The sequence below is a fragment of the Anser brachyrhynchus genome (assembly GCF_964034855.1).
Source record: "Anser brachyrhynchus genome assembly, chromosome: 1".
NCBI classification, from domain to species: domain Eukaryota; kingdom Metazoa; phylum Chordata; class Aves; order Anseriformes; family Anatidae; genus Anser; species Anser brachyrhynchus.
In genome coordinates, this window is record NC_137694.1 from 33,850,723 (window position 1) to 33,878,520 (window position 27,798).

General features: G+C 38.0%; 2 long non-coding RNA genes across 3 annotated transcripts in view; one reads left to right on the forward strand and one right to left on the reverse strand.

Moving 5' to 3' along the window:
* Positions 1-3,860: 3,860 nt before the first annotated feature.
* Positions 3,861-27,798, reverse strand: part of LOC308177111 — a 56,091-nt gene continuing 32,153 nt past the window's right edge. Inside the window, exons 2-4 of the long non-coding RNA XR_013938909.1 lie at positions 15,768-15,823; positions 6,800-6,882; positions 3,861-4,055 (exon numbers count right to left, since the gene is read on the reverse strand). This is a non-coding gene — a long non-coding RNA (uncharacterized lncRNA). The remainder of the gene's footprint in view (positions 4,056-6,799; positions 6,883-15,767; positions 15,824-27,798) is intronic.
* The window catches only part of LOC308176986, a 61,624-nt gene continuing 47,331 nt past the window's right edge, over positions 13,506-27,798 (forward strand). The window contains exons 1-4 of one of the 2 annotated variants that reach the window (XR_013938759.1): positions 13,506-13,534; positions 15,434-15,845; positions 16,959-17,020; positions 20,751-20,909. This is a non-coding gene — a long non-coding RNA (uncharacterized lncRNA). Of the gene's footprint in view, positions 13,535-15,433; positions 15,846-16,958; positions 17,021-20,750; positions 26,030-27,798 lie in introns of those variants that run through there. The other variant, XR_013938760.1, reaches the window with a different exon arrangement.

Consider the following 27,798-nt stretch of genomic DNA (forward strand, 5'->3'; position numbering starts at 1 on the left):
TGTTGTTTTGATAGGACAAGAAAAAGATGTAAGAAAGAAAAAATTTTCACAGACATCTCCTTCCCAAATAGGCAACTAATACATTTGCTTTTATACATTTGTTGTATTACCTTTTTGCCTTTAAAAATTTTGCCTTTAAAAACACATGAGCTATGTGTACATGGGTTACTTATAGTGAATGTTACCTCATCTTCCCAGTCATTCTTCTGCCTATTATTTCTGGGCATTATCTGAGAGGGCAGTTAAATTAAAGTCTTATATTGAAGGAACAGTATATTAAGGGGGGCATGCTTACTAAATGTTGTATATGTGAAAGCAAAGCAGAGTCTCATAAAGCATCAGATTTCTCTGTGTTGCTCATCTTTAGATCTGCAGATGCTTGGTTACTTGATTATGGATCATTGCAGTAGTTAAAATAACTCTTGGACAAATAGGTTTTCCTTTTTTTATTGCCCTTAAAAAGAAAAGAGAAAGAGCTGAAAGGAAGAACTTTTTTTTTTTTTTTTTTTCTCTCCAGAATTTAGGGGTAGTTTCTTTAGCAAAATTGTTCTCAGAATAAGTGTTAAAAAAACAAACAAACAAAAACATACAGTGTGAAGCCTGTTCAGAGAAAGGTGTGTATTTCTGTATCAAGGATGTTGAAAGTTCCTGTCTATATTTTCTGCTTTACTCCCCCTTTTCTCTTCTGTGTAACATGCCATGTAATTTCCAGCCCATTTATATCTATAATCAGAAAGTGCATAACATAGTCTACCCTTGATTGTGTGGAAAAATGTATCAATGTTAAATAGCAATGTGAATAATTTTATTTTGAATTCTTCTAAACAAGTAAATTAGATTATGAAGTACAGTCTAAAAATAGTTTATAAATATGATAGGAACTTAAGAAATGGAAGACAATTTGAAGATTTCTATCTTGTAATATTCAGGTCAATGTTAATGCTAAAAAGGGCTATCATACTTTCTGAGTTTAGAGTGTCCCATTGTGAGAAACTTTGGTACGCTTCTTCTTTAGATGGCCTGGTTATTACCTCTCAGATGCAATAAAATTAAATTAAGGAAATGTCTACATGAGTTTTGTACAGAATGTAAAATACGTGGTAGTAAAATGTGCTTTAAAATGCACACTTAACTCACTTGCAAGCAAACCAGGCTTATTGCAATGACACTCTCCTTCAGCAGCTCCTTGACTGTGCTCTGTGGGCCACCAGTCTTCTGCAGAATGTTCTGTGGGATGCTCTCTGGAGAGCTCATGGGATCGTGTAGTGTTCCTTCACTTTGTTTCCATTCCTTTAATTGCATGAAAAGAAGTTAAAAACCTGTCAGTACTTTCCCAGTGCAGTCTAGTTTTACTATAACAAACCCAAGGGAGTCCTGGAGAATTGTTCATCCTAACAGGGTTGTTTTGCAATTTGCTGCACTGAAATTGTGAAGAAACATCCGATTTCTAATACCCAGTAATCAGTTGTGCTTTTATGGCAATTACTTCATGCTGTTTAATATTTAAAGGATGCTTTAAGAAGAAAATAATGAGGAAATTAAAAAGGAAAAAAAAATCACATTCAAAGGCTAAATCCTGCATGCTGTGATAAAGACAAAGAAAATAGAGCTTATATGTAGATCAGCCTTCTGTAAGCACACACTCCAGTAGGCCTGATGACCAAGGAGAACGTATCTTTTTGCTGTTGAAATTACTGAAATTAGGGGGAGGCCGTGACTTACTTTTAATGAAGTCAGTCAATTCTTACTTTCTTTGTAAACATAGTCTGTAGCTATGAAAGGGATGGAACTTGTTTTTTGTTAGAAGAAATGATGACTGCAGTTGCCATGATCTGTAGAGAAGAGGGCCCACAGTCAATGTTTTCTGATGTCACCTGTGTTGTAAAGCTTATGACTCTCTGTTCTACTCTCATTGCAACATCATATAGTATGTACTAGCAGGGAAAATTCATGGCCCCCATTTAAAGTCAGCCAGACAACATTTATGCCAGAGTTCTGTTTAGTTGCTCTTAATCTCAATAGGCTGCTGTAATTGCTGTAATTCAGGCAAAACCAACAAGCATCACTCTTTTTTTTTTTTCTTTTTTTTCATACTGTCTAGTGATTGTTGTTCCACTTTAATGTAATTTTAGTTAAATTTAATTTCAAACCATCTCAGTTGAATTACTAAATAATAACATTAAAACCAAAACAAGCCTGAAAAAAACAGATACACACTCAGATCTTGTTGTGATTGCAATTCAGGAAAGCTAAAACCAAACATAAAGAGCTTGAATTTATTTGAAAAAAAAGGTATATTTTTTGAATAAAGGAGATGTAGGTATTAAATCTTCAGTATTAATATTGGACATATGCAGACAGGCATCTGCTTTCATTTGATCCAATCACTTAAAAAACATCTTTAAGCTTTAGCAACTTTATATAAATTCATTATTTTTAACGTCTTTTTTAATATCAACATTTATTATCAAACTATCTGTTAGTTTAAAAGGAATGGCATTGTCCTAGTATCTGGCATATTCCAGATGAATTACTCCTTCATGTATAACTGTAGATATTTACAGTTTCCATTTGCTAGTTTCACATTTTATGGTTTGTTCAGTACTCTAGCCATGATCCACTGAATTCTCTGGTAGGGAGCCTAATAACATCTCGATAGACAAAAGGCAGTTACTTACTCTGAGCTTTTATTTCGCTATGGTGTCACTGGCCATCCCTCTTTCTTTGGGCACAAAAGAGCTGGAGAACTGGCTTAACACTGAGATATAATGTGAAGATGCATATGCCCCTGCTGTTGGGGACTGATGCTTCCGGAAAGCACAAGGTGAGGAAGCAGCAGATCTCCTCCTGCTGTCCAGCACACAAGGTGTTCCTGTGGGGGTGAATCAGTGGGAGCAGCCTCGTGGGGTCATGGCAAACTGAAACAAGTCAAAGCTGGTCAACAGTAGCTCTAACTTTTGCTAGGACCAGAGTAGTATTTGCTCAGGAGAAATAACCAGTTAAATAAAAGTTATCCGGGTAGAAATGGCAAAAGTACTGTCCCTTTTGGCTCCGTTCTCATTGTGTGCTGAGCTCTGGCTAGAAGCTGTTGGTCCAACTGTAACCTGCTCCCTTTAGACATTGTTTAAATCCTAAATTTTAGATATATATCTATAGTGCCGCTCTTAGTCCATTGAAGTCCATGATCAGCATAATAGGGCAAACCCTAAGCAAATTTCTGTTTTGTTTATATTTAAATATTAGCACATAGCAGACAATTAGCAGCAATGTCCCTATTCTGGCAAAGGGTAAGGAGAATTAATGGCAATGTTAATGAGGTCTGACTGAAAACATTTAAGGCCCTCTCTGGTTCCAGAGCTGCTGCCCTTTTGGTTTGGACCATTTTTGCTAATGTAACAACTAGTTTAGCAATGGTTTGGTGTTTACAGTAAAAAACATAGCTGCCAGGTATTTGTAGCAAATTAGTGACTGGCTCTATCCAGATACCTGCATGTCTTTCTTTAAAACCAGACAAAAGGAACAGTATTGGACAAAAAGAGGGCTTTATGACTTACCATGATGGGTCACGAGTGCAATATGTGCACAGTTTGAGTATCACTTCTGACCACTCTTTAGTACTAGAGTTCCTGTTCTGCTTGCTTCTTCATGAAAATAATAAATTTGCGCTACCCTTATTGCTTGCAGATAGGAATACATATCAAGAAAGATTTCAGCAATGCAGAAGTTTTAGATCTCATGAAGTGCCATGTGATAAATCTAAAGGTGATCATCTGTGGCAGTAAAGAATATATACCCCACAGAAATAAATTGATCTAGTTAGCTGCCACTGGCATAGATATACAACATTCATGACTTTTAGTATTCACATTTATTTTGGTATTTGTTATACTGTGCTGATATTTGTGATGTTTTCTTGTTCCAGATCACGCAGGAGAACTTTAAACAGTGCAGGTATGATCATGTAACTTTCTAAAATTCATCGGTGGTTGACAGAATTGTTCCAGTGTTGCCTCAGGTGCTGCTCAGTGAGAGGTTACCTGCATGCTGGAGCACTTCTGTAACAGTAATGGGACAGTGGTTATTTGTTTGCAAATACAAAATTCAGCATAATGACTTGAAATGTGCCTTGGTTATTTAATCATTGATAATACTAATAGCATCCAAAGAAAGCAATATTTTACATCTGTTACATATTTAAAGTTTAGTTGTTCTCTGACAGCTGAAATTACGTAATAAACATTTTATTTTTTCCTGAAGATTTTTTTTTCCTTGTACATCAGTTTGTATCCTAACACATTATTTCTTTATGGCTTTGCAAACAAGTACTGATTTATAGAGACAGAAACTTGTCAAATATATAATACATATGCTACTTTAGCTAAAACATCTGTTATGTAACTTGTCCTAGGTCATTCTGCTTAATCACATGTTATTTTATACATTGTTGTACTCTGCAGTTGTCATGGAAGTTCTAATTCTGCAAACTTTTCTGAGGTAATAAGATAACACCCAGCTATTTTTTTCCAGTATTTTTTTTCTCCATGTACGTAGGGGGAAAAAAAAATATATATATATATATATATAATTCCCATTTAAAATGTTTAAATGTAACAATGTTTACCATTGATACAGTGAAATCTAGAATAGTCTTGCAACTTAGATTTTAGTTACCTAATGTCCCTTTAGACATGCTGTTTTCTAAGAAGAAATTAAATAAGATTTTATAGTATAATTACTTTTTCTATATCTTGAAAATCATCGATCCTGCTTCTCTTTAAATCTCTAAAAATGCCAATGATTTAAAGAGCAGACTCATGTCTCAGGTTTACATATATCACTGATCACATTTACCCAACTAGGGTTCAAGATGAGATCCCTCTGATCAAATGTAGACACCTGTTTATGGGCAGGAGGAATAATTTGTCAGGTTCTCCTGGCTGAACTCTTCATGAACACAATGGATGAGAACTAGCTCTTATGAAGACATAAATTATAGACAGCTAAAATAAAGTAAGATTAGTCTTACCTGCCATCCTTCACCCTCACCTCAGCTCCAGCAGGCTGAGAATTAAAATCTCTTTGTGTAATGATCATCATTCAACATTCAGCCATCCACCAAGGACTGCACATTTTGCTACAGTCATTGCAGTATAAACAGCTCATGTTTCAGAGGACAAAGATACTGCCTTGAATATGCAGTTCACAATGTTTGTTTATTTATTATTTTTTTTCCACAGTTCATCATGCTGGATTTCAAAACATCCAGCTGTATTTGTCTGGGAAGGGTCTGTTACTGACTGTAAGGAGACACTTTGAAGATGCTTGTTTAAATTAAATATTTATGTGAGTTTCTAACAGTTGTGAAGATATTTAAACAATATAATTCTCAATATGACTTAGACATACAATGCACTTGGAAGGAAGAAATAACAGATTTTGCTCTAAAGTTAGAACTATGCTGTCAGCTGGTTAGTTTCTGGGAATGTCGGAAACTAAAGCAGCCCAAAACAAAAGAATAAAGTTGTTAGCAATCTTGTCTCATGAACTCTCTCTCTGTATCTTTCTCTGTCTCTCTGTCTCTCCAAACATAAACCTAGGGTAAGGATTGCAGGAGCTGTGTCTTCTGCTGAGAGATCAGTCTCTCTACATTAGTATCGTGTCAATATTGCCATGTAAAGGCCTTTTGTTGTTGTTGTTGATGGGGGTCATACATTGTAAACAGTTAGGTCTTTCACTGTGACTATGGAATATTTCTTTTAAGCTAAAAAAAAAAAAAGTGTTCTGTAATGATTAGGCTGAGTACTTCAAATCTCACTGTGTGGTAGCTTCTGCTGTGTCTTTCTAAGAAGATTACTGATTTACAAGAATTTCAGCAGAATTTGTTGCTAACTTCAACACAGTCAGAGGTGTCTGTGTCACCTTGGCTGAGAGGGGAGCTGTGCATCAGCTAAGTCCTGGTAATTGACTGCATGCACTCCAAAAGCATTGTAAACATGCTATGATAACACTGTGATTGCATTATCACATCACAGTGGAAGTGGCTTCAATGACAGTTTCACTTCTTGAGAAGTACACACTAGAGAAAAGTGAAGGGATCAGTGAGGCAGCTTGTTCAGCAGCTAGTTTCTAGGGTTGTCCTGTAAATTTAGCCTGTAAATTTAGTAAATTTAATGTAAAATAGCAGAGCCAGCTGAAGTTCTCTGGCTTTTAAAGCCAGTCAGTTATCTACCAGCTTATCAAACAGGTTCCCAAATCACTCCATGCTGTTTGAAAATATAAGAAGACTATATTGAGTAGGAATAACTGGAAATGTGACGGCATCAATGTGGTTCAGTTGATATAGTACCTGGTGGCAGTGAAGTGAAAAGATATGGAGCAAAGCAAGCAAATGAAAACTGAAATGCTATTCCAGACTTTGCAAGAGGTTAGGGTTCACAAGGAATGATGAATTGAAATCCAACTGGAAAATTGTATATTATATACTGACAAAAATTATGTAATTTTGAAAGCTGCTTTGCTATTGTGTGACTGCAGTATGACTTGCATATGAATGTTCTTGCTTGGTAGCAGCACAACAAAGTCATAGGCCATAAGGAGCAGAGACTGGGCAGAAGTGTGCTATTATGCAAACTGAAAGTATAAAAGGTAGAAATAAAATATTTATGTTATTTATGTTAAAATATTTATGCTTAGCCTAGGCTTTCTAAATTGGCACAATTAGATCTCAACAACTTGCAGATCAATACGGCAATGGCCAACACGTCATTGACAGCGATGAGAATGGAGAAGGTGATGGTACCTAATATTGTGATTAACTTGCTGATCATCGTATTTTGCTGTCTCTTTTCTTCTCCTTAGGCAATTTCTTTGAAGAGTCATGTACTAGAAGAAGAGGGGTTAATATGGAAATCAGAGAGAGCTGAGGCTGTATCAATAAGCCAGTACAGGTTGAGGGGATTTTTGCACAGGGGAAACATCTGTAGACAAGATGCAACAACCACTGTATAAGCAAAGACCTGAAAGGTATCACTCTTTCTAATTATCATAAGCATGACAGTCACCAAGATCATACATCATAAGAATGACTACTGCCCTTGAGAGTTACAGAGTAAGACTTAATGCTCATCAGTATATGGCCTCATTGAATAAAAAGCCATCTAACTTTATGAGAGCAACACTGAGCTCAGGTTGATGTAAGGTTTGATGAAAGTCAGGACGTGGTTTTGTGGACTTGGTGCCATATGGACATGGTCAGAGCACTGGAAGGGGAAGCTTAACACCATGATTTTGGAATTCGAGGAACACAATTACAAGGCTGAAAATCCATGTGTCTGTTTGGAGAAGTATGATGGAAAAGAAATAACGAAAAACTTCACAGTTTTGTGAGATCTTAAATAGATTTCTTCCTTCTCCCGAAACACTTTCAGGTGTTTCCCCCCCCCCCCCCCCAAAAAAAAAATATATATTTATTTATTTTAAGGCAGCACCTTTTATGAATTTACAGGAAAAAGGATTTTAGGGAAGGTTTGAATTCTTTTTTGTTTGTTTGTTTGCATATTTATTTTACTGGTTATGCTTTTGACTTTATACTAGATGGTCTGTAAAAATGCTATTATATAATATCAATAATTATTATATTTAATTAATAATTATAATAATATAATATTATATAATGGTATTTTATTTGTATTGCCTAAAAAGCCAATAGAAGATAAAACTATAAAACGTAGAAATAAAATATTTATGGTAATATTTATGTTGTCTTATAATAACATACTCTTTAGCCTAGCTTTCTAAATTGGCACAATTAGATCTCAACAACTTGCAGATCAATATGGCAATGGTTAACACATCATTGACAGCAATGAGAATGGAAAAGGTGATGGTACCTAATATTGTGATTAACTTGCTGATCTTATAGTATCTATTATAGCATCTGAAACGTATAGTATCTATTCCTCTTTTCCAGTCCTAGTTAATCTCTTCCTTTTAACTACAATATTGCAGTCGATCAAACAGAATGCAAGTAAAGAGAGATTCTCTAAACATAACAGAGTTAAATCAAAACAAATCGTTTTGGGTTTAGTAGCAAAGCAATTCCCAACCACTGCAAAGGTGAATTTAAGAAGCATAAGTCAGTTAAAATCAGCACTTTCTGAAAAGAATTTATTCTTCTCATGTACTTTCAGAGTTTTGTAAGGAATAGCAGTCCACAAAATCAACAGAGCCAGTCCTGCAATCCTTGTGAAGAAGCAGCATTAATCTCCAGTGATGTAAGGTATGTCTGCAAGCCTGATAAGGTGTTTCTACAAGCTAGTTCCTGCTGAAAGGCCCTGTGATTCTGTTAAATTGCTATTCAGTCCAAAGCAACCCATCTGAAGAGGCAACATGTGCTAGCGTGGGTTTGCCACCCTATGGCTATGACCACACAGCTGCTTTTTATCCGCTTGGAATATGGTCAAACCTGCTTGCTCTATATTATATGGGTGCATCTATGGTGAAACATACCTTTTGCAAAGTGCATATAAAAGCACTTCAGTGTAAAATAGGCCAAACACAGTCTTTGAGTAGGTTTGAAGTCCATTAAGGTTATTCCATTGAACAACTAAGTTAAATTTAGTTTTCTGTCTTTTTAGCAACTCAGCAAAGCTCCCTGCAAGCAAATGATGGCACATTATCCAAGACTCTTAGCTAAAACAAGGATAATAGCCTTTCTTCTGCGTAGCTGTTCATATCATTGCAAATGCTCAAATTGTATTTTTGTGCACAATAATTGGACTGAAACATCAAAAAAAAAAACCTGTTAGGGCTGTGTGTGCTTGCATTGGGGTTGTAGTTGTTATTTCAGTGGGTCTGGAGAGGATGGTGAAACGGTGAAGCAGGCTTTATAAACCCTGTAGGAGCAACACTAGTGCTGCCACTGAGCTTTCTATTTTAGCACTGCTGCAACTGGTTTCTAAGTAGAAGAAATGTAAGAGGCACAACAAATACTGGAGTGGTAGGAAAGCAAAAGCAAGCAAGGACTAAAACTTGTGCAGCTGTAGGCCTGCCTATACTCTAGGGGGGGCAAAGGGCTAGTTCAAACATATGGCTGTGCTTTATGCAGGAGAAGAAGACTTGCTTTCTCAAAATGGTGAAAGCTTATAGTGTAAACACAGCCCATAGTGTGTGTATATCCGTATGAAGCTTTCTTTACAGTGCAGTGCCAGAACTTACTTCCTTGCTAAGCTACAGAATGTAGTACAGACACAGGCCAGTAGCTGAGGTGGCAAATTAGAGTTAATTTGGATATCTCTGCACTGGGTTGTTTTGGTGACATTCGTGTTAGTAAATAAAAGAGGACAAGGTGTGCTCTCTGGTCATGTGGACAAATGTCCATGGCATAACTGATGTCCGTATGATAAGCTTGTTTTTGCCTTGCCCTTTCTGCCTGTCAGGCGTAGTCCCTGTCTCATGCAAAACCCTCAAGCTGTGTGGCCAGTGCTACGTGCAGGAGCACTGCTAAGCCCTGGCTGGTTTCTTGGTATAGCTTTAGTGACTGACTTCCCTCTTTACCCTATAAACTGAGTTAAAAGGAACCAAGGTAAAGCTGAAATGTAAATACAGCTATCTGTCTAGATACCTGTCTGTTCCGCTGCTGGTGTAGTGGTGGCTCTGTATAGCTGAATACTGGAGAACTGCCTACTGAAGACATTAGCTCATTTGGCTTCATGAACCTCTTCATGACCTTCAAGCCAAACATGTGGTTAAGTGTTTTGCTGGAAGGAGGCTTCTTTTATACTGATAAGAAATACTGTTTTCAGGGCAATGGGACACTCATTTTCTCATCTCTCCTTTAACCTTTCTTTTCTGCTGTTGCCTATAATAGATGCACAGTCCCACTTCATTTTCCTACCTTATTACTGCAGTTGACATCTCCATCTTACCTCTCTCAACGTACTCTCATCTTTCTTTATCAATTTTTAAAATTTCAGCCTTTCCTACACATTCAAATCCACCCTACATCAAATTTTTTCTTCAGACTGGCCTGTGAAAGACTCACCATATCCATCCTAGATTCCTCTAATTATTTTGCATATTTGTGTGAATTATTTTGTGATAATGGCTGTTCATTACATAGACTGTTTCTTCATACTAAATACAGAAAGTTAAAGAGGTTGTTATAGAAGAAATAGAAAGAATAGAAATAGACGAAATCCTATCTCCAATCAGTCCTTTTTGAGGTACCTAAAAGGCTGAATATTTGGAAATTTTTAGTTTTATTTATTTATTTATTGTTAGTTAACTGTCACATACCAGAACTTAGAGACTGCAGAATGAGGAAACTTCATTTATACTACGGTACATGGTTGAGCTGATCCAAAGAGCCACACTTTGTCAGAGGGTTTTTTTTTTTTGATAATTTATAATTTGGGCTATTCTATTATTTTCCACACACCTGGATGGTGTCTGAGTAGACATACACTTAAAGAAATTCATTTCTGATACTACTGTCTCTAAACAGAGCACCTGTAGAATTTCTTCAAATTTGTATATAATGAAAAATAGATGCAAGTGGACAAGGTCTCTACCTCCACATAGATAGGTTGCACAAGCTTGAGAATGTATCTCCCAAATTATTCTAAAGATGGGTAGAAAAAAAACTGGTGGTATTCAACAAAACACAAGACTTCACGATGTACAATTTAATACTGTACTAAACATTGAACTGAAAGAAACGTAATGATTAGAAGTAGAAAATGTCTAGTCTTTTAATCCTATCTGTTAAACACAAATGTTATTAAATGACACTGTAGTTACCTAAATGATTTAATGTCTGTCTTAGATGGCAATCAGACAATTTAAGCTAATTAAAAAACAAAAATGTACTGCTTTTCCTGTTTGGAAAAACTACTATAGAATGTAATGGGAGAAAGACAAGACCTTATTTAGGTTATAAAATGCAATGAATGATATCTGACATGTAGAAGATGTTGTGCTTTCCAGTAAAAGAATAATAAGAAGTATGGCTAATCTTTCACTATTTAATGAATTGATTTATTTCTTTAAATTGTTAGAAAGTGCATGGGCATCATTTTATTACTCTGCTGTTTAAATGAAACATCTAGATCCTTAGGGCAGGCTCTCTCTTCCAGTGATATATATATATAAAGGTTGGTCCTCTGGACTTGGACTGCAATTTCTAGGCAGTGCTATGCTGCAAATTATAAACATCTACGAGAAAATGCTTCTTACAGAAGCTGTTTGGCTCTGAATCAAGAATGAATAAGTCACTTCTAAAGATTCTGGCAAATAAATTGGAACTCCAGTCGCCTCTTGTACACATGCTCAGCTTCCAGTAATCTGCTAATTACTCTTAAAATTAGCACAGTCTGCAGCCTGCAGGAAAATATGCAGTAAATCTTCAGTCACATGAACTTTTGAACCCAGACTTTTAATAAATATAATGAGATGGTCACTTAATAAAGACTTTAATCAGAATTTTAGTGTGCTTCATTCTGCACTAAAATGCAGAGAGAATTTACAAATAAGGAAACCAAATTGTATATAATGAATTGGGAATAAAATATGGCTGATTATTCCGGCTTCAAACGGCTGGAATAGAGCTGTGAGAACATCCCTTACCAAAAATCCTTAAATCCCCTTATATTCTTCCTTGAAAAAGTTGAACTTCTATTTCTGAAGAAACCCTTTGAAGTCTATTAGGCGACTCCATCTTATTCCAAAAATTAACTCCGAGAAAACTGCTGACAAGACATCCAATCACCCTCTTCTTAGAAAGAATCAAATGCACATTTTCAAGAGGGAAAAATACAGAGGAGCTTTTTCTTTCATAAGCTGGGGGAAATGGGAAGACCGCAAAGAGGCTTTTATGATGGTATGGAGTACAGCATTGGGGTGAAGTGGCTGAAAAGGATATAAGAACTTAGTGCTGTATGGACTGCCATACCACAATCTCTGATTTTTTTCTTGTGGTACCCTACTGGGATGATCCAGTTTTGAAAAGCTTTGACATGACACTTCTGTTTGTACTCACATTCTTGTTGGGGTATACCTGCATTATGCCCTGTACCACCATTCCCTTCCCTTTTCCCTCATTCTCACTTCAATGTTCCTGCTTAGTCTGGATCTACAGGACTACGCTGTGGGGAAAGAGGCATCTGCTGCTGAAGTTCTGCTAATATGGATTAAACCCAGCCCAGATCTTTTGTACATGGTAGTAGAAAATCAGGCTGATTCCCTGGGCATTCACACTCTCAACATTTTAGCCTGGTAAACATTTATCTAGTGTTCAGTATTTTAAAGGAAAAAAACACCAGGAAGCATTTTAAATATTGGGAATTCAAAATCTGGTGCATGGTATCTACCATGTTTGGATCTTGAGCCTGTTTCAACTGGTAGGCACGACTCCAATCAAAACAATTTGTGAGTAGAATCAACCTTTGGCAAGGTTTCAACTATTTGAAGATTTAGCTAGCTGGAACTCTATTTTTACAGCTGTTTCCATATGAATTTACGGATTTGAAGTAAACCCCTTTTTGGTGTATAAGCACTGTTCGAAATGCCATCTGTTGGTCCCCAGTTCAGAGTTTCAGCTAGTCTTGAGCAATGCATCTTTTTCAACTCTGTGCAATTAGTATTTATAATTTTACAGAAGCAGAAGTCTAAAATGTAAACCCTGTCTGTGTTATCATGGCAGTAATCATTTGATCAACACTGGTCTTTTGAAAGCTTTCTAGACTTTTTCTCAAGCTATGAATACCTAAAGGATTCCTGCTTTTCCTTTACAGTTTAAAAATTATTATGTTGGATTTTTTTCCTCTATTCAGCCACATATTAAAAGTATTTTTCATCAGTTCTGCTAGTGTTCACTTTAGAATTAAACCTGACATTACAAACACTGAATGTACTTGTGTTAGTAGAAGTCGACCTTTTAAGCTTTCATTTTTCAAAGTGTCTGCTTGTCAAAAGCAGAACGAAGGCAGGGGGGTGGGGAGGGGGGACCACGTATTGTATGGTAACAAACAAAAAAGCAACACAAAAGATTTTTCTTTTGAAACCTGGCATGTACTCCAGAATAGTTCTTGCCATGGGAACATTTAATTAATCTCAGCAGCTTCCACTTTTCCCAGTTGGGTACTGTCCTGTCACTTCTCCTGGTAATTGCAAATACAAAGCTGTTTTACATACAATAATGGGTGAGTGAGTTGGTGTTCCTGCTCATTTTGCTAAGCTGCAGAAGCATATTCTCAAGTATATTGCACATTCCTGGAGAGTGCATTTACCCAAGGGAAAATATGCTCCAAAATAATTTACAATCAGCCCAGTTCTAGCAAAATGCAAGGAACATGTTGTCCTCTATGGAGCAGTGACGCAGTTTCACTGGTACAAAATTAGATGAGGCTGAGACTGGGTGCTCTGAACGGCTGCATGATGGACATGTGGCTTTGAGTCCTGCACTGGGTTTGTGTTTTCTTTGGGTGCATTTAGCACAGCTGTGGCGCGAGGACCCAAGCCCATCATACAAACATGGGTTAGTAATGCCAGCTTCTGCAGATTTCTTATCAAAAGCAGTGGGAGATTCATGACTTGAACGCACACAGAATGAGCCCCATAGATCATTTGATTGAATTGGGTAATGGTCTGATTTTTGGGGTGAGGGGGAGAGAAGAGAGGTAGAGAAAAGAAAGAAAGAAAGGGAGAGAAATGAAAACAATCTTCCTCTGATACCTTCAGCCTTCAGCAGGAAAGATGGGGCTACCTGTCACCTGTCTTCAACTCTTTAAAACTGACCTCTCTGAATTCTTATATACAGTGAGGACTTAGACAAGAAATTAAACTATAAAGATATAATTACTGGGGAACAGTGTGTGTGTATACATATATATATATATAATTATATATACTTGTATATAGACTACCTATATAATACTTTTATATACAACTATAAAATAAAAGGCAGACTTCACTAATAAAAGAGAAGTGTCAAATATTTCCAGGGTTCTTCCACTACTGAAGCTGCTGCGAATCAGTATACTGCTACAGAAAAGCAGGATAATTAAAGTGTTAATTATTGGGTTAATCTACCCTGAACTGCCTACTGGAGTGCAGTGTTGAGGCTTGACCATGGATGACCATTTGGAAAACACAACTGGAGTGTGAGAGCTGACCTAGCTGCCTCAATCTTAGGTCTTCAGCTGTAATGATTTTTTTTATTCAATTTAGAACATACAAGAAACCCTCAAGTATGCTTAATTACACTTTCTTATAACACAAGAACCAGCTCTTTTCAGGTCTTTTAATTAAGAGATACTTAAGGAAGCAGAAGCCAATAATTTTATGTGTGTGCTGGGCCTGGTCTCGGAAACCGGAGCTATCAGCTGCCCACTGTGAAGAACTCCCTACTTTCTACTGCTTTCCAAACTTTCATTGTGTGGGTTGAAAGAAAGGCAGGAGCTTGCCTTAGGCTTCAATTATTATTTTTACTGTAGCGTCCCCAATAGCGTTTGTACACATCATAATGTGATCTTTAGCAGTGCAGTTACTTGTTCTTCTCTTCAACGCACATCTTTGGATGGGACTTTTGGGGCAGAGGAGTGGGAGGAGAAAGGTGACAGCACACCACTGTCCTTCACCTGTCTTGGTGCTGGTGTTGGTGTTCCCAGCCTTGCCCTGTTGTTTTCTCCATGGAACTAGGAAGAAGTGATTGCTCTGCACGGGGTGGCCAGGGGTGCCACCCACAACCCAGCTCAGGAAAGCAGATTCTTCACAATGGTCATAAAGTCTTTGGGTCAAACCCTCTTGTTTCTGAGCTAACCAACATCAGCTTCAGGGGGCTACCCAAAAGATGAGGAGCCACTGCCAGAGGGGAGCAAGGGGAGACAGTATCTGGTGTAAAGGAATATATAATTATGGCTTGCTTGTACTTGCTTCCAAAAAAAAGTATATTAACACATGATCAATGCTGACCAGCAGAATACATTATCAGCCTCAAAAGCCGTGCATTGAAAGCTGTGCATTGACTGTTAATGATGTTGTAAAATTCTGTGTAATATACAGTGCATAAAAAATCACCATTTGTAATAAAATACAGTAGAAAATAAAATACAGAAGCAGAATTAAACATACTTCTTTTCAAAATCTGAAAAATGTTTTTATCTTTCTTAATGCATTTTTTCCCTCCTCTCTGCTTTCCGCCTACTGATTTTCCACCAGCAAAATGACAGTTTGGGGCAAAATGTTGGGTTGACAGAAACCAGCTTTGCATTTATAAACCTCAACCCACAAAAACACCTCTGAGACTTTGCATTTATGCCCTGTAGGAAAACAGGATTTATTTTGTTTTGCCTTTTAGAGTAACAATGATAAATGTTAAAATGAAGCTGCTTTTAAGAAGATGTGCCTTCAATACAACTGTTTTGGGCTATTACAGGAGTGAAATACTGCAGCCTGGCTGAAGGAGGGCTGGTCTTCATGATGCAAGAGCCCTTCCTGATTTTATCAGAAAATAATGATCTAATTGTGGTGAAACCATTGCCAGTCTGAAGTTCATTTGGATGGATTAATTGATCTGGATTCTGACCCTAAATATGGAAAAGTCACCTGAAACTTTGTCATTGTTTTTGAATGAAAAGTATGCTGATCCAGTCCATGAGAAAACAGAAGAGAAAATGACTGAAGAAAAGTAAGACCAGCTACACTGTTCTGTTTGTAGAGATGTGAATAGTTGTGGGGAGGGACAGGACTAACACAGCTTCACCTCCTACCTCCCTGTGCTGCAGGGTCTCTCCTCCCAGCATCTCAGCACATGGCCACTCCAGCTCTGAAAAGTGAATGTAAATAAGGTAAGTGCTAAACAACTGAGGAAGGGGGCTTTAAAAACAAAACTTAAAGCTGTGGGTCTAAAAGTCTATGAGTAGCTTTTCATTTAAAAAAAAAAACAACTTTTTTTCTTTTTTTTTTTCTTTTTTTAGTGTGGCATCTTATTTGCCACTGCTAATGCAGGCCACTGCAAGTGGCATTTTGGGGATCCAGCTGGGATCAGCCCCATCCCTGGAGAGATCAGGTGTTATTTTATTGTTCTGCCAAGAAAAACGTTTTCAATAACAGCCTGGCCTCTGTGGGAACCTTACTGGCAGGGGCTGTCATGAAGATATTTAGACGTTGTGCATTTCATCCCCATCATGTTCATGATCTCCTTGCTGATTTGCCTTGGGCTGGTTTCTCTCTTGCAAAAGGCACCTGTTTTCCTTCATTTCAGTGCTTTCCAATTTGTTTCTGCTTGAAAGTACTAGTCTATAGTTTAGAGCAAAGTGAATAGCTAATATACATTTAGTTTTGCTGGAAGAACAAGTATTTTTTTGTTTTATTTGTACTTGACCCAAAATAAACTATTTTATTTTACTTTGGAAATATATATATTCCAAAGTGTAAGGCCTTAAAAAAAAAAAAAAGTAAATTCTGAAGGTTTAAAAAAGTGAGAATGATTTTTTTTATGATAGTCTTTCTCTCTCTCATTCTCTTTCTCTCTTTTCAGAACTATTCAATAATTCAACATGAACTTTCACATACTATAATTAATTAAAGTCTCCGTTTCTGATGAACAGAGGATCTGTCTAAAGAACGTGACATCCTTCCATATGAAGTTTTCATCTTAGAGAGCCTGACTTGATTGATTGTTCTTTTTGATTGTCATGGTGTCTGATAACTTTGGCTAGGATTCTTTCTGCTTGCCTGAAGGGAAATAAAATGTATTGGGCTTTTGGGCCTAGAGTTACTTTACATGCCAGACCTTCTGGTGTGACAGCATGCCATACTCCAGAACACATGCCTATTCTTTACTGATTTTCTTAGCGGGAATGTTGGCTAATAGTAAAAAACTTTTGACCCGGGGGGTTTGCAACTTTAGACACTATTCCTAATTGCTTTATTTTATTTGTGCTTATATAATTCTGTAGATTTTCTGGATATTCAGATTTTCTACAGGACTTTGAAGAGATATATCTTCCAAAAAGATCAAGTAAGTACAGGATTTACTTGTTTCCCTGTTTGTTTTTTTTGTTTGTTTGTTTCGTTTTTGTTTTTCCCAAACCACAGCTGCACATTAACTTGGGGACTGTTCTATTTTTTTAGCAGCCAGTAGCACAGCTGTGCCCTGGGGAGTATTTAGCAAATACAGATTACCGGACAGCTCTAAATTAGTTCCCTGTGTATCACGATCTCTGCCTCGGGTTGAAATGCCCCATTATTAAGTGGGACTATATTCTATTCAGATTTAATGTTTACCTTTAGAAGTAATGAATAACAAAGATAGTGTGGATTCAACAAATTATTGTTACAATCCTATGATGTAAAGTGGCTATCCTTCACATTTTTCTGAGGTCAGACCATGCGGATATTTACAGTGACACTCAAAGCCAGTCTAGCCTTCTGTACTCAGAAGTATGGCTGTCATGACCAAAACGTTGGTCATTACTTGATGGACATCTATCCAGCTTTGTGTTAGAAAATAGGGAGAGCCCAGACATACATTTCAGACCTGTCATGTAAGAGGGGTGCTTGTATTATTGTTATTTGGTGGATACTCCATTCCATGTGACAGGAAAGAGTGCTGGAAAAAAAGCATAGTAGAAAGGGATCTGTAGGCTGAATCTCAGTTCATTCTCCTAGAATTAATTTGGACACTTGTGATGTGAAATCATTTCAATTCATCAGGCTATTTCCTATCTATTATATTATCTATATCAGATTTGATGAGAACTTCTGTGTCAGATTCAATATCTGAACATCCTAAGTGTACTGCCTAGAAAACAGTTTATATTTGAGATAATACATTTCAGCTGATGAAATCCAAGTGTATTTGCAATACTGTTTTTTCTGTTTCTAGGAATTTGACCTAACCTATTTGATAGGTAACACGGAGTTTAATTCTACAAAGATTGAAAACACAATCAAATCATCTTGCAAGCTCAATATCAGTTATTAGAATTTTTTAGTTAACCATAAGCATGTACCATAACCATGAGCATGTACCAAAAAAAATCTTTGCTACTGTACCTGAACCATAATAGTCTAATGGTTAACCAATTTTTAATTTAATTAATTAAGTTTATTTAATTTTAAACTTTGAGTTTTAGGCGTTGTGCTTGGAAACGGTGTAAAAAGATGTTCCTTAAACATACTGGCTCATCTGATGGAGTTGCCATAAGAATCCTTTAAACACTTCCAAAGTCCACTAGTATTTGCACCTTGGTGCAAATGGAGCAACACCACAGAGAAGCTCCAGTTATGGGTGCATAGGGAGAAGAAGGACAGGGCTGCTCCTTGGAGAGGCTTTTGTGGAGGTTTTACCCAGCTGGGCAGCTGAGCTCCACCACAACCACTCTCTCCCTCCCCCTCCTCAAAAGGGGGAGAAAATACGACGGAAAGGGCTCAAGGGTTGAGATACGGACAGGGAGATCACTCAACAAGTATCATCATGGGCAAAACAGGCTCAGCGTAGGGAAATTAATGTAATTTATTACCTATTACTAACAAGGTAGAGAAGTGAGAAACAAAGAAAACAAACTGAAAACACCTTCCCCCATCCACCCTATTCTATATCCTCCTCCCTGAGTAGCACAGAGGAACAGGGAATGGGGGCTGCGGTCAGTCCCTAACGCTTTCTCTCCGCCGCTCCTTCACGGTCCCTCTCTGCCCCTGCTCCCCGTGGGGTCCCTCCCACGGGATGCCGTCCTTCCCCAACTGAGCCTGCGGGGGCTGCCCACAGGCAGCAGCTCTTCAAGAACTGCTCCCACATGGCTCCGTACCACGGGGTCCATCCCCCAGGAGCAAACTGCTCCAGCACGGGTCCCCCACGGGCGGCAGCTCCCCCCAGACCCCTGCTCCTGCGTGGGCTCCTCTCCACGGGCTGCAGCTCCGGCCCGGGGCCTGCTCCTGCGGGGGCTCTCCATGGGCCGCAGCCTCCTCCAGGCCACATCCACCTGCTCCACCGGGGGCTCCTCCACGGGCTGCAGCGTGGAGATCTGCTCCGTGTGGGACCCATGGGCTGCAGGGGGACAGCCTGCTCCACCAGGGGCCTCTCCACAGGCCGCAGGGGAACTGCTGCTGCGTGCCTGGAGCACCTCCTGCCCTCCTGCTGCACCGACCTTGGGGTCTGCAGGGCTGGTTCTCACCCCTCACTCTCCCAGCTGCTGTTGCACAGCTGTTTTCCCTTTCTGGAATCTGCTCTCCCAGAGGCACAAACAACATCGCTTTTTGGCACGGTTCTGGGCAGCAGCAGGTCCCTTTGAAGCCATCTGGAGCTGGCCCTTATCTAACATGGGGCAGTTTATGGATTCTTCTCACAGAGGACACCCCTGCAGCCCCCTGTTACCACAACTTTACCACACAAACCCAATACAACTTGGGGCATGGCTCGAGGGAGAGAGAACAACAGCTGAGGATGACCATCATGCAACAATTTGTAGCAGCTGGTTTGGGGGTTCACATTGCCTTTAATAGCCACCTGTACTGAATCAACTCAGATTAATACTAGTACAGGTTCTTTCAGTAGTCCTGTAGACAACAAGTCCTCTGTAGGACAGAACCTCTTTGTGTTCATGACACATCACCTAAATTCACAGTTTGCTCTCATATAGTTTACAGCAATTTCAAGCTAGACTGAATCTGGAACTGTATTTTTCTTAATCTGATATTTGTTGGGCTCTGTTTATCAGTATTTTAAACACGGGATCCTTGAATAAATGTATTGAAGCTGTTTGCATAATAGAAACTTAATTGGAGCTAATTAAAACTGACTAACATGAAAGATTAAGAATATAAAGAATATAAAAAGTATATTCTCTCAGCAGTGCCTCATTCTTCAACATTCATTGTATTTATTTGTATTTATTTATAATATATAAATGGTGCAGGACTGCCTATACAGATAAAAGTGAGGTTTTGTTAAGGGTTTCTAGATATCATGTATGGTCAAAAAAAGCTCAGATGGAAATGCATCCATGGATTTCCTATTTCTATGTCAAAGTGAGCGTTCAAATATGTTCAAATATATATATATATTTGAAATCAATGCATTCATAAATACATCACTGGATTATTCATTTCTGAATGCTACATCTGTTTTGTACAGTAAACATTCAGCTAATATGTTTTCACTTGCTAAAAACCCTCTAAAATTGTATACCCATTAGCAATTGTTTAGATAGATATGACAGTATCTGTAGCTGAAAATATTCAATAAAATTCCCTTATTTTAATCCAATACAGATATAATATGGTATGAAAATATTTGGTTGAAAAATGTGTATGATGTGGAGGCAAGCTAGACCTGTGTCATGCTTCCTTCAATGTCTGGACCACTCTGAGCTCTCTCAGTTGGATGTGTGCAGGGAAAACACAGCATGACACAAGGAGAAAAAGTCATGAAGGCATGAGGAGCTTTGGGGGCATAAATAATGTAAGCATTCTGCAGAAAGGATTAATGAAATCATAGAATAATTTTGGCTGGAAGAGACCTGTGGAGCCACTCTACCCAAAGCAGTACAAACTTCAAAGCTACACCAAGTTGCTCAGGGCTTTTTTCAACAATTTTATATCTTCAAGGGTAGAGATTGCACAGCATTTCTGGACATTGGTTCCAATGCATGGCCACCTTTATTGTGAAAGCTTTCATCTACTATGTAACTGGATTTTCTCTTTCTGTGAATCCTTGCCTAAATTTATCCATCTTGATGGCAATTGTCTAGTTTACTTTTGCAGTGAATAGAAAGAAAGAACCACCTCCTGAGGCCTTTGGGGATGGCATTTAACACCCTCAGGAGATGTCTCCTCTTCCTCCTTGACACAGAAGGAGACCATATAACACAGAGAAATGGTCATAAAGCACTTCCAGGACGTCAAAGCAGGTGAGGAGCATTGCTTCTGGTCTGTTGTAGACACCTCTGCATCTGCTGTAAGTAGACTCTCATGAAGAGTAGTATTGTAGCACCTTCTCACTGGGTCTAAAGGACTCTATCTAGTACTCCAGCTAAATGCAGCAATTTCTGCTGTTTGGATTGTTTCAGTATATTGCCTTGTTTTTTTTCCATCTTAGCTCCCACTGCTTGACTCATGAGCCGTCACGTAAGATGGTGGCTTTTTTTTTTTCTTGGCTCTCTGACTCTGAAACCTTAGTTTTTACAGAAAAAGCAGTTGATGTATTCCTCCACAAAATAAGTCTGTAATTTGGAAGTCTCTACCTTTTCTAAGTAGACAATTTTTAATGGGATAATTATTTCATTATACAGTCCGTTTATTACTCACTGATGCTATAAATGGCTCAGTCTGTGGGTAGGTACCATATATATTAGTATTCTATTGGAATACTCTCAATGCTATTTTTTGCTATTTCTTAGTGCTTAATTACATATTGTAGTCCATACTGCATGCATATTGAAAATGGGATCTTTTTTTGTTTGTTTGTTTACCATTTGTTGATTCCTTATACTTTATTGCACATTCATTTCTGTTTCATCTCAGTGTGAAATTCTCCAGTGCTGACATATGAGTGGTACGATTCATGTCACAGGTCTGAAAGGATGAGGCTGAGTTTGGTATTCCTTCTTCTACTAGCAAAATACTTTTAGTTTTAGTCCAAATAGTCTTAAAATCTTTTTTACTTGCTTCATTTTCACACAAAGTATTTCATCTACAGAGGTCTTTAATTAGAGGAAAAAAGGTTTATCAAGTAGTAAACTACTGGAGGAAAACCAGAAAAAAGTAATCAGAAAGGTAGAGAAGAAAGAGACACTGGAACAGCTGTTGAGGAAGAACGGGAACAGGAGAACAGTGTCATCCAAGAGCTGAAAACTCTTTCAGGAGCATGGCTGCCTCGAAGGAAAGCAGTGGTGCCTGTGTTTTCAGGGGAGCATCCCTTCTGTGGCAGATCCAGGGAGAAAGGACCATCCCTGTGAGGAACATGCTTTAGCCACAGGATAGGGGCATCTTTGGTTTTCTTTTATTAGTAGGAAAAGTAGTCTCATACTGCTAAACATGGTTTGACATTTAAGGAGTTTAGGAGCCATCATCAGCATGATAATAACAATAGAGTCCTTACTCAAATGTCTCAAAAAATCAAGAAAGCTAAAATCTGTGTTGGGCTGAATTATGAAGTTCGGCCTGGATTGGGTTCAAGGGCAGCAATCCAAGTTCTACTCTTTCTTCTCATTTACATATTTTATAGATTTGAGAAGGCAGTTTGTTAACCTGTTTAAGAAACAAAAAAGCATCATACAAGACCATATAGCAAATGTTGATTTTTTTTTTCTTGTGTGTGTGTGTGTGTGTGTGATCTGAATCTACTTATGCAATGACAGATAGTTTAGATGAAAACTTCAACACTGCAAATTTTAAGGAGAAGATGTTTGTCTTTGACTTTAATTTCTGGGTAAATGTGCTGACATTTAATTCTTTGCTTGAGAAGCCATTTAGGTTTGTTTTGTTTCATAGTTATGGTTGTTGTTTTTGTTGTTGTTGTTGTTGCTTTTTTTACTATCCTCTTAGGTACAAGGAAGCTTAATTAAACAGAAACAAAGAAAATGGAAATAAAGCAAATCTGGAGTTGATAGTCCAGATGCATTTGTGTTGGAAAGGGGAGAATAAATTACATCACTTTTCCAGCACAGGGCTCTGAGGAAGGATCCATGGTGCTTCCAACAAACAGCTCTCATTACTGCTTCCACTTTTGGAGGCAGCAGCTGGTTCTGGATTGCACTCTGTGTTCAGCCTGCCAAATTAATATAACGAACACATCCATTGCTCACAGCTGACATGGTCCTGGCACAAGTAGTGCAGGTGAGTGGAGGGACTGTGGCTGAAGTCAATGCATGCTTCATCTCCTGCAGGCATGTATCCTTGTTGCAAAGGGGACAGGGGGGAGAGGACACGTCCTTCTTCCTCTGTCCTTCCTGCTCAGCCTCTTCAGTGCCCGGCTTCCCCTCAGCCTGGATATATGTGTCCTCAACAATATACCCAGGATCCTTATGTTCACTCCAACTCCTTTCCCCAGTCCTTCAATGTTACTATTGTCACAGCCATTTCAGTCTTCCCTGAGCCTTCCCAGATGAACCCCTCATCCTTTTTATCACAGTCCCACAACTCCATTTTTTGTTGCTCCATGCAACAAAAATGCTTTTTGCCTTACTTATGGCAGTATTCAAACCAATATTTAGAAATTACAGGGAGGGCAAAACAACCGGAAGAAGTAAAGGCTGTTGGTAATCCTAAATTGTCTTTGTAGAAAGGCAGGATATTAACTGCTTGTTCAGACTGGTATGTTGAAACATAAAACCAGTAGGAACTCCTGTAGGAGAAACTTCTCTTTTGTGTAAGTAAGACGTGATGATCTGCCGTGGGAAGGTCTAATGTACTGCAGTTATAGATCTACCCTAGGCTTTCATGTCATTATATTTTCCAAAGAAAACAGTCAAGTTTCATTGGCATTACAACACAAATCTTTTGAAGGAAAAATCAGACACTAGAGGTTGTTTTGTGGCCATCCAATATGTACCAGTCTGGAAATAGCCAGGCTCATGGACCCAGGGTCCAGAAACAAACAAAAAAAGCCAAATAAAATCAATCCTGCATCAGGAGGTACACATAAGCCAATCTATTAGGTCTGTGCTCTGTTTGGAGCAGAAGATAAAATGTATTCTGATAAAATTTATTATTAGTATTGATTTTTTTTTATCATAAGGTTTATAGCGAATATCATCAATAATATCATCTGATAATACTGACTTTTCCCTTCTGTAACATTCAGCTTTGCATGAAGTCTCACCTCATTCCCCAAACAGTTCACATGTTACAGGAAGGTAATGGAAAAAAGATAATAGGATAGATAATGTGTTTCTCACAGGAAAAGACATTCATAGCCATGCTTGAAAATCATAAGGTATTGCACATACATGCACATGAGGCATTTAATATTCAAGCCCTTAAGTTAATTATATATGTTTAAGATAAGGCTAATTTAAATAATATCTTGACTTGAATATTGAAGCAATATCCAAAACTTTTATTAAATTAAAAAATAAAAGACCTTAAAAGACCCAGAGAAATTTCAAAATCCCTTATTTTTCTCAGAGAACAGCTTTGAAGAGCCTAAAGCCTACATATCTCCTTCATATTCAAAGCGATCTAAGTGTCTACATTTGAAAGACTTTGGAAAATCTTACTTTAAAGCCACATAATCAGGAACTAATGAGCTATTTCTATCCTACTATGCTGGTAGAGACAATGTTTAAATACAGCATCCCCATACCAGAATGCCAAGGGGAGGGCAGTTTAAAACTTTTTGTCTTAATTCCTTGTCCTCAAAACCTTGGAGTAGAACAGGCTTTTTTTGTTTATTTGCTTGTTTGCTTGGTTTTTATTACATGACCTGTAGTTCCAGGGATCGGTTGAGATTATCATAATGATTATGTTGGACCATAATGTGTGTTAATCCCATCTGAAGTCCTCTGGTGCTTGATATTTTCTTATCAGGCACTGTGCGTATGGTGTATGCTGTCAGCAGAGACAGAGCTGTAGTGGTACTCTTTAAATAGAAATGCTTGCTTTGGCACATAGCTGGTGGCTCATGTCTTCTTTCATCAGTCTTTTTTCCACTCTAAACCTTAAGGCAGTTATATATATAAAACAGCATTATGTGCTTGATACTTTAATTACTTTGCTGACCATTAAGTTATTTTTGAGAAGAAACAAAACAAATAACAACTCCTAGAAGGTGATCAAAGCAGGATTGGAATAATTCAACATTCCTTAGGAATCTGGGAAAAATCCCTCTAAGTCCAACATTAACAACATTCTGAGACAAGGTTTGTAGACTGCTGTAGCTATGGCTCTACAGCAGCCTACCAACAGATTTAACAGTACGAAGAGATGAGAAAAAAAGAGATGTAGCTGTAGTTAATAAAATTCTTCATGCAAATAATCATTGTAATGCTAACTTCAGTGAGGATTCTGACTTTCAGTACAAAAGTATGTGCAATGTCTGTTGTCAAATTCTTACATGGTATGGCTGATGAAGATGGTCTAGGGTTTGTGATGACCAAGTCTTAATAATTTATCTATCAAACTCAAAATACTTTTATTATTGGGCCCACAAGATAATCCTGACTATAGAAAAATATTTTGGGCCATATGTATGTGGTACCTAAGTGAGTGTGAACTGTGAATAAACAATGAGTTTTTATGTATAAATTCAAGGTAGCTACCAATAATATTTTTTTCTATAAAATATTTACATTATATAAAGTTATGCATTTATCTTTTTATTCCATTTCCAATTCCATGATCTTTTTTGTGCTGTATTCTATAAAATATTTTGAATATTGCTTGTTCAATTGCAAAAGCAATGTACAACAAAGTACAAAATAATAATGGGTCTCTACTTGGCCTAACTTTTTAGAGCTTTTGCCTTTTGCCATGTGTAATTCTTTATTTTATATCTGTCTTCAAATCACTCATTTCAGAGCTGAATGTCTCAGAAAATGAGTAATCATTTAAAGAGGAAATTTACTGGAAATATTTAATAGCTATTTGGGCTCTGTGCAAAAGCATCCCACTGACAGTACTGTCTGTGCATTTCTCTGTGATAATATTCATCCTCCTTCCACTCTTCCTACTTGTTTGTTACACCTAAAAAATTTTCCAGAAAAAAATAGAAAAAATCCGTGTGTTCCAAATCCCATGCTATTGGAGGATTTCTTTCCATTAGATTTTTTCTTCATCATTTGTTGTGAACACCTCTAACAAGCCAGCTTCCTGCAGGAAAGCATCAAAAATCTGTAACTTTCATGACATCACCCTCTATTACTGTGGCAAATGACCAACATGGCATTATTACTTCAGAAAATAAATGAATTACAGAATTAATGTTATAGAGAAATAAAATTAATAATAATAAAGCAATCCTTCCTTTAAGCAGACAACTCTCTTTTAGTATGACATACATTTTCCCCAAAGTCTACTCAATAGCAGACAATTCCCCAAATTTACCAACATTTTCCTCAGGGCATAAACAAGGACTGAAGCCAAAAACCAGTGAAATGCAAATGGATTCTGTTGATCTGTCTGAAGTCATTATCCTAGAAGTGCAATTTGCCCTGGTTCAGCCATAAATAACGTTTATAAGCAGAATAGAAGAGAAAACACAGAAAAGCAGCAGCCATGGTGGCTCTGCTGTTCTTGGTGCAGATACAGGGGCAGAAGGGGAGAGATGTCTGGCCTCAAATCATGGTTCCACGCAGAAGCATCTGAGGAGAGCTGCACCTTCCATGCCAGATGCCATATCCTCCCAGAGGCCACCTGCCCATGGCTGCCTGCCTTTCCTGCTCCACAGCTCCATTCTGTGGTGTCATCTGCACAGGATCCTTCAGCTCCCGGCCTCTCCTGCTGTGAGTCCCTGCTCATCTCCTGCCAGTGTGCCGTTCCAGAAAAAGGGGCTCCTTCCTATCCCAAAACTTCTCTCCCAATGCCATTCTGCCAAAGGCTTCTCCAGCCTTTCCTCTCCTGCCTCTTTTGCTGTTCTCAAATGATATAACTACAGGTGGAGTATTAGAGGAAGGAAGGGAGGAAGAGAGAGAGGAAGGGTTGTTCCCTTTGCTTATTTATGTGGTGGTAAGCACATCCTCTGGGTCATGCTGTCAGCTCCAGGGCAGGCTGAGGAAGGCCATCTACATCTACTTTTCTTTTGATGTTATTCCTAGGAAGGAGAAGTTTCAGAAAGGATACATGGATAAATTTCAAGTCCCAGAAAACAACACAAATGCAAGAAAATTGCTCATTCCATGGGTTGTTTCTAAAGCCCTGAAGAAAATCCCAAGGGGTCAATTCATGGCTATTTTGATCAGAATGGATTTTCTGGTCACACTGATACTGACAGACTGTGCAGAGCTCATTTTGATGGGAAAGCTTTTCTTTTGGTTGCTGTGTACAGTTTCTCTTCCCCTTATGTTTTTCAAGATTGTGTGTTCTTCTGCTTCCTCTGTAATGTCTTTATTTCCAAAGCAAACTCAATTTGATTGTTGGTCTCATTTGATATCTGTTCATGGTTTGATAGTGATGCAATGTTTCTTTAAACTTATTTTGGCATCTTAATTATTAGAAATGTAAGCACTTTTATCTGTAATGCAATTCAGTGTATGGGTTCAAGTATTTCAGGGAGAACTTGCTTCACACCATGGACATCAACATGCCATTCCATGGAAAAACTGAAGAAACTAATGGTTGTTGAACCATCCCCAGAAGTACTGCAAACACTAGACGAACATTTTAAGATGAGCAATTGCCTGCTGGCAGTTGAAATTTTCAGATAAGGTGGACTATTTAGGACTCGATAGCTCTCAGCTCGGGAGTTTCCAGTTTGTTTTATTCTGAAATAAGTGATGGGAAACCACCAGTTCCTGTTCCTTTTTAACAGAAGAGCATAGCATAAGGGACCCTAGGGCTTGATTTAAGCAAATGTTTGATTTAAGCAGGGGCTTTTTTAGCTTGAGCAGCACACATCCCTGTTTCTTTGGTATAATGGTATCCACACCTGTTCTCTTATTGACACTATGCTTGAACTAATTAAGTTGTTGCTCAGTCTGAACCATCACTGAGAAAATTAATAAAAAATGCTCTTAAACATAGGCCATAAGACTCAGTTTGAGCACAGTGGTTATAAATGCTACATATTGTTTAAAGTCACCTTATCTTTTTAAGAAAAATTTCCTTACAGTATTCTTTACAATTATATTATAAATTTATATC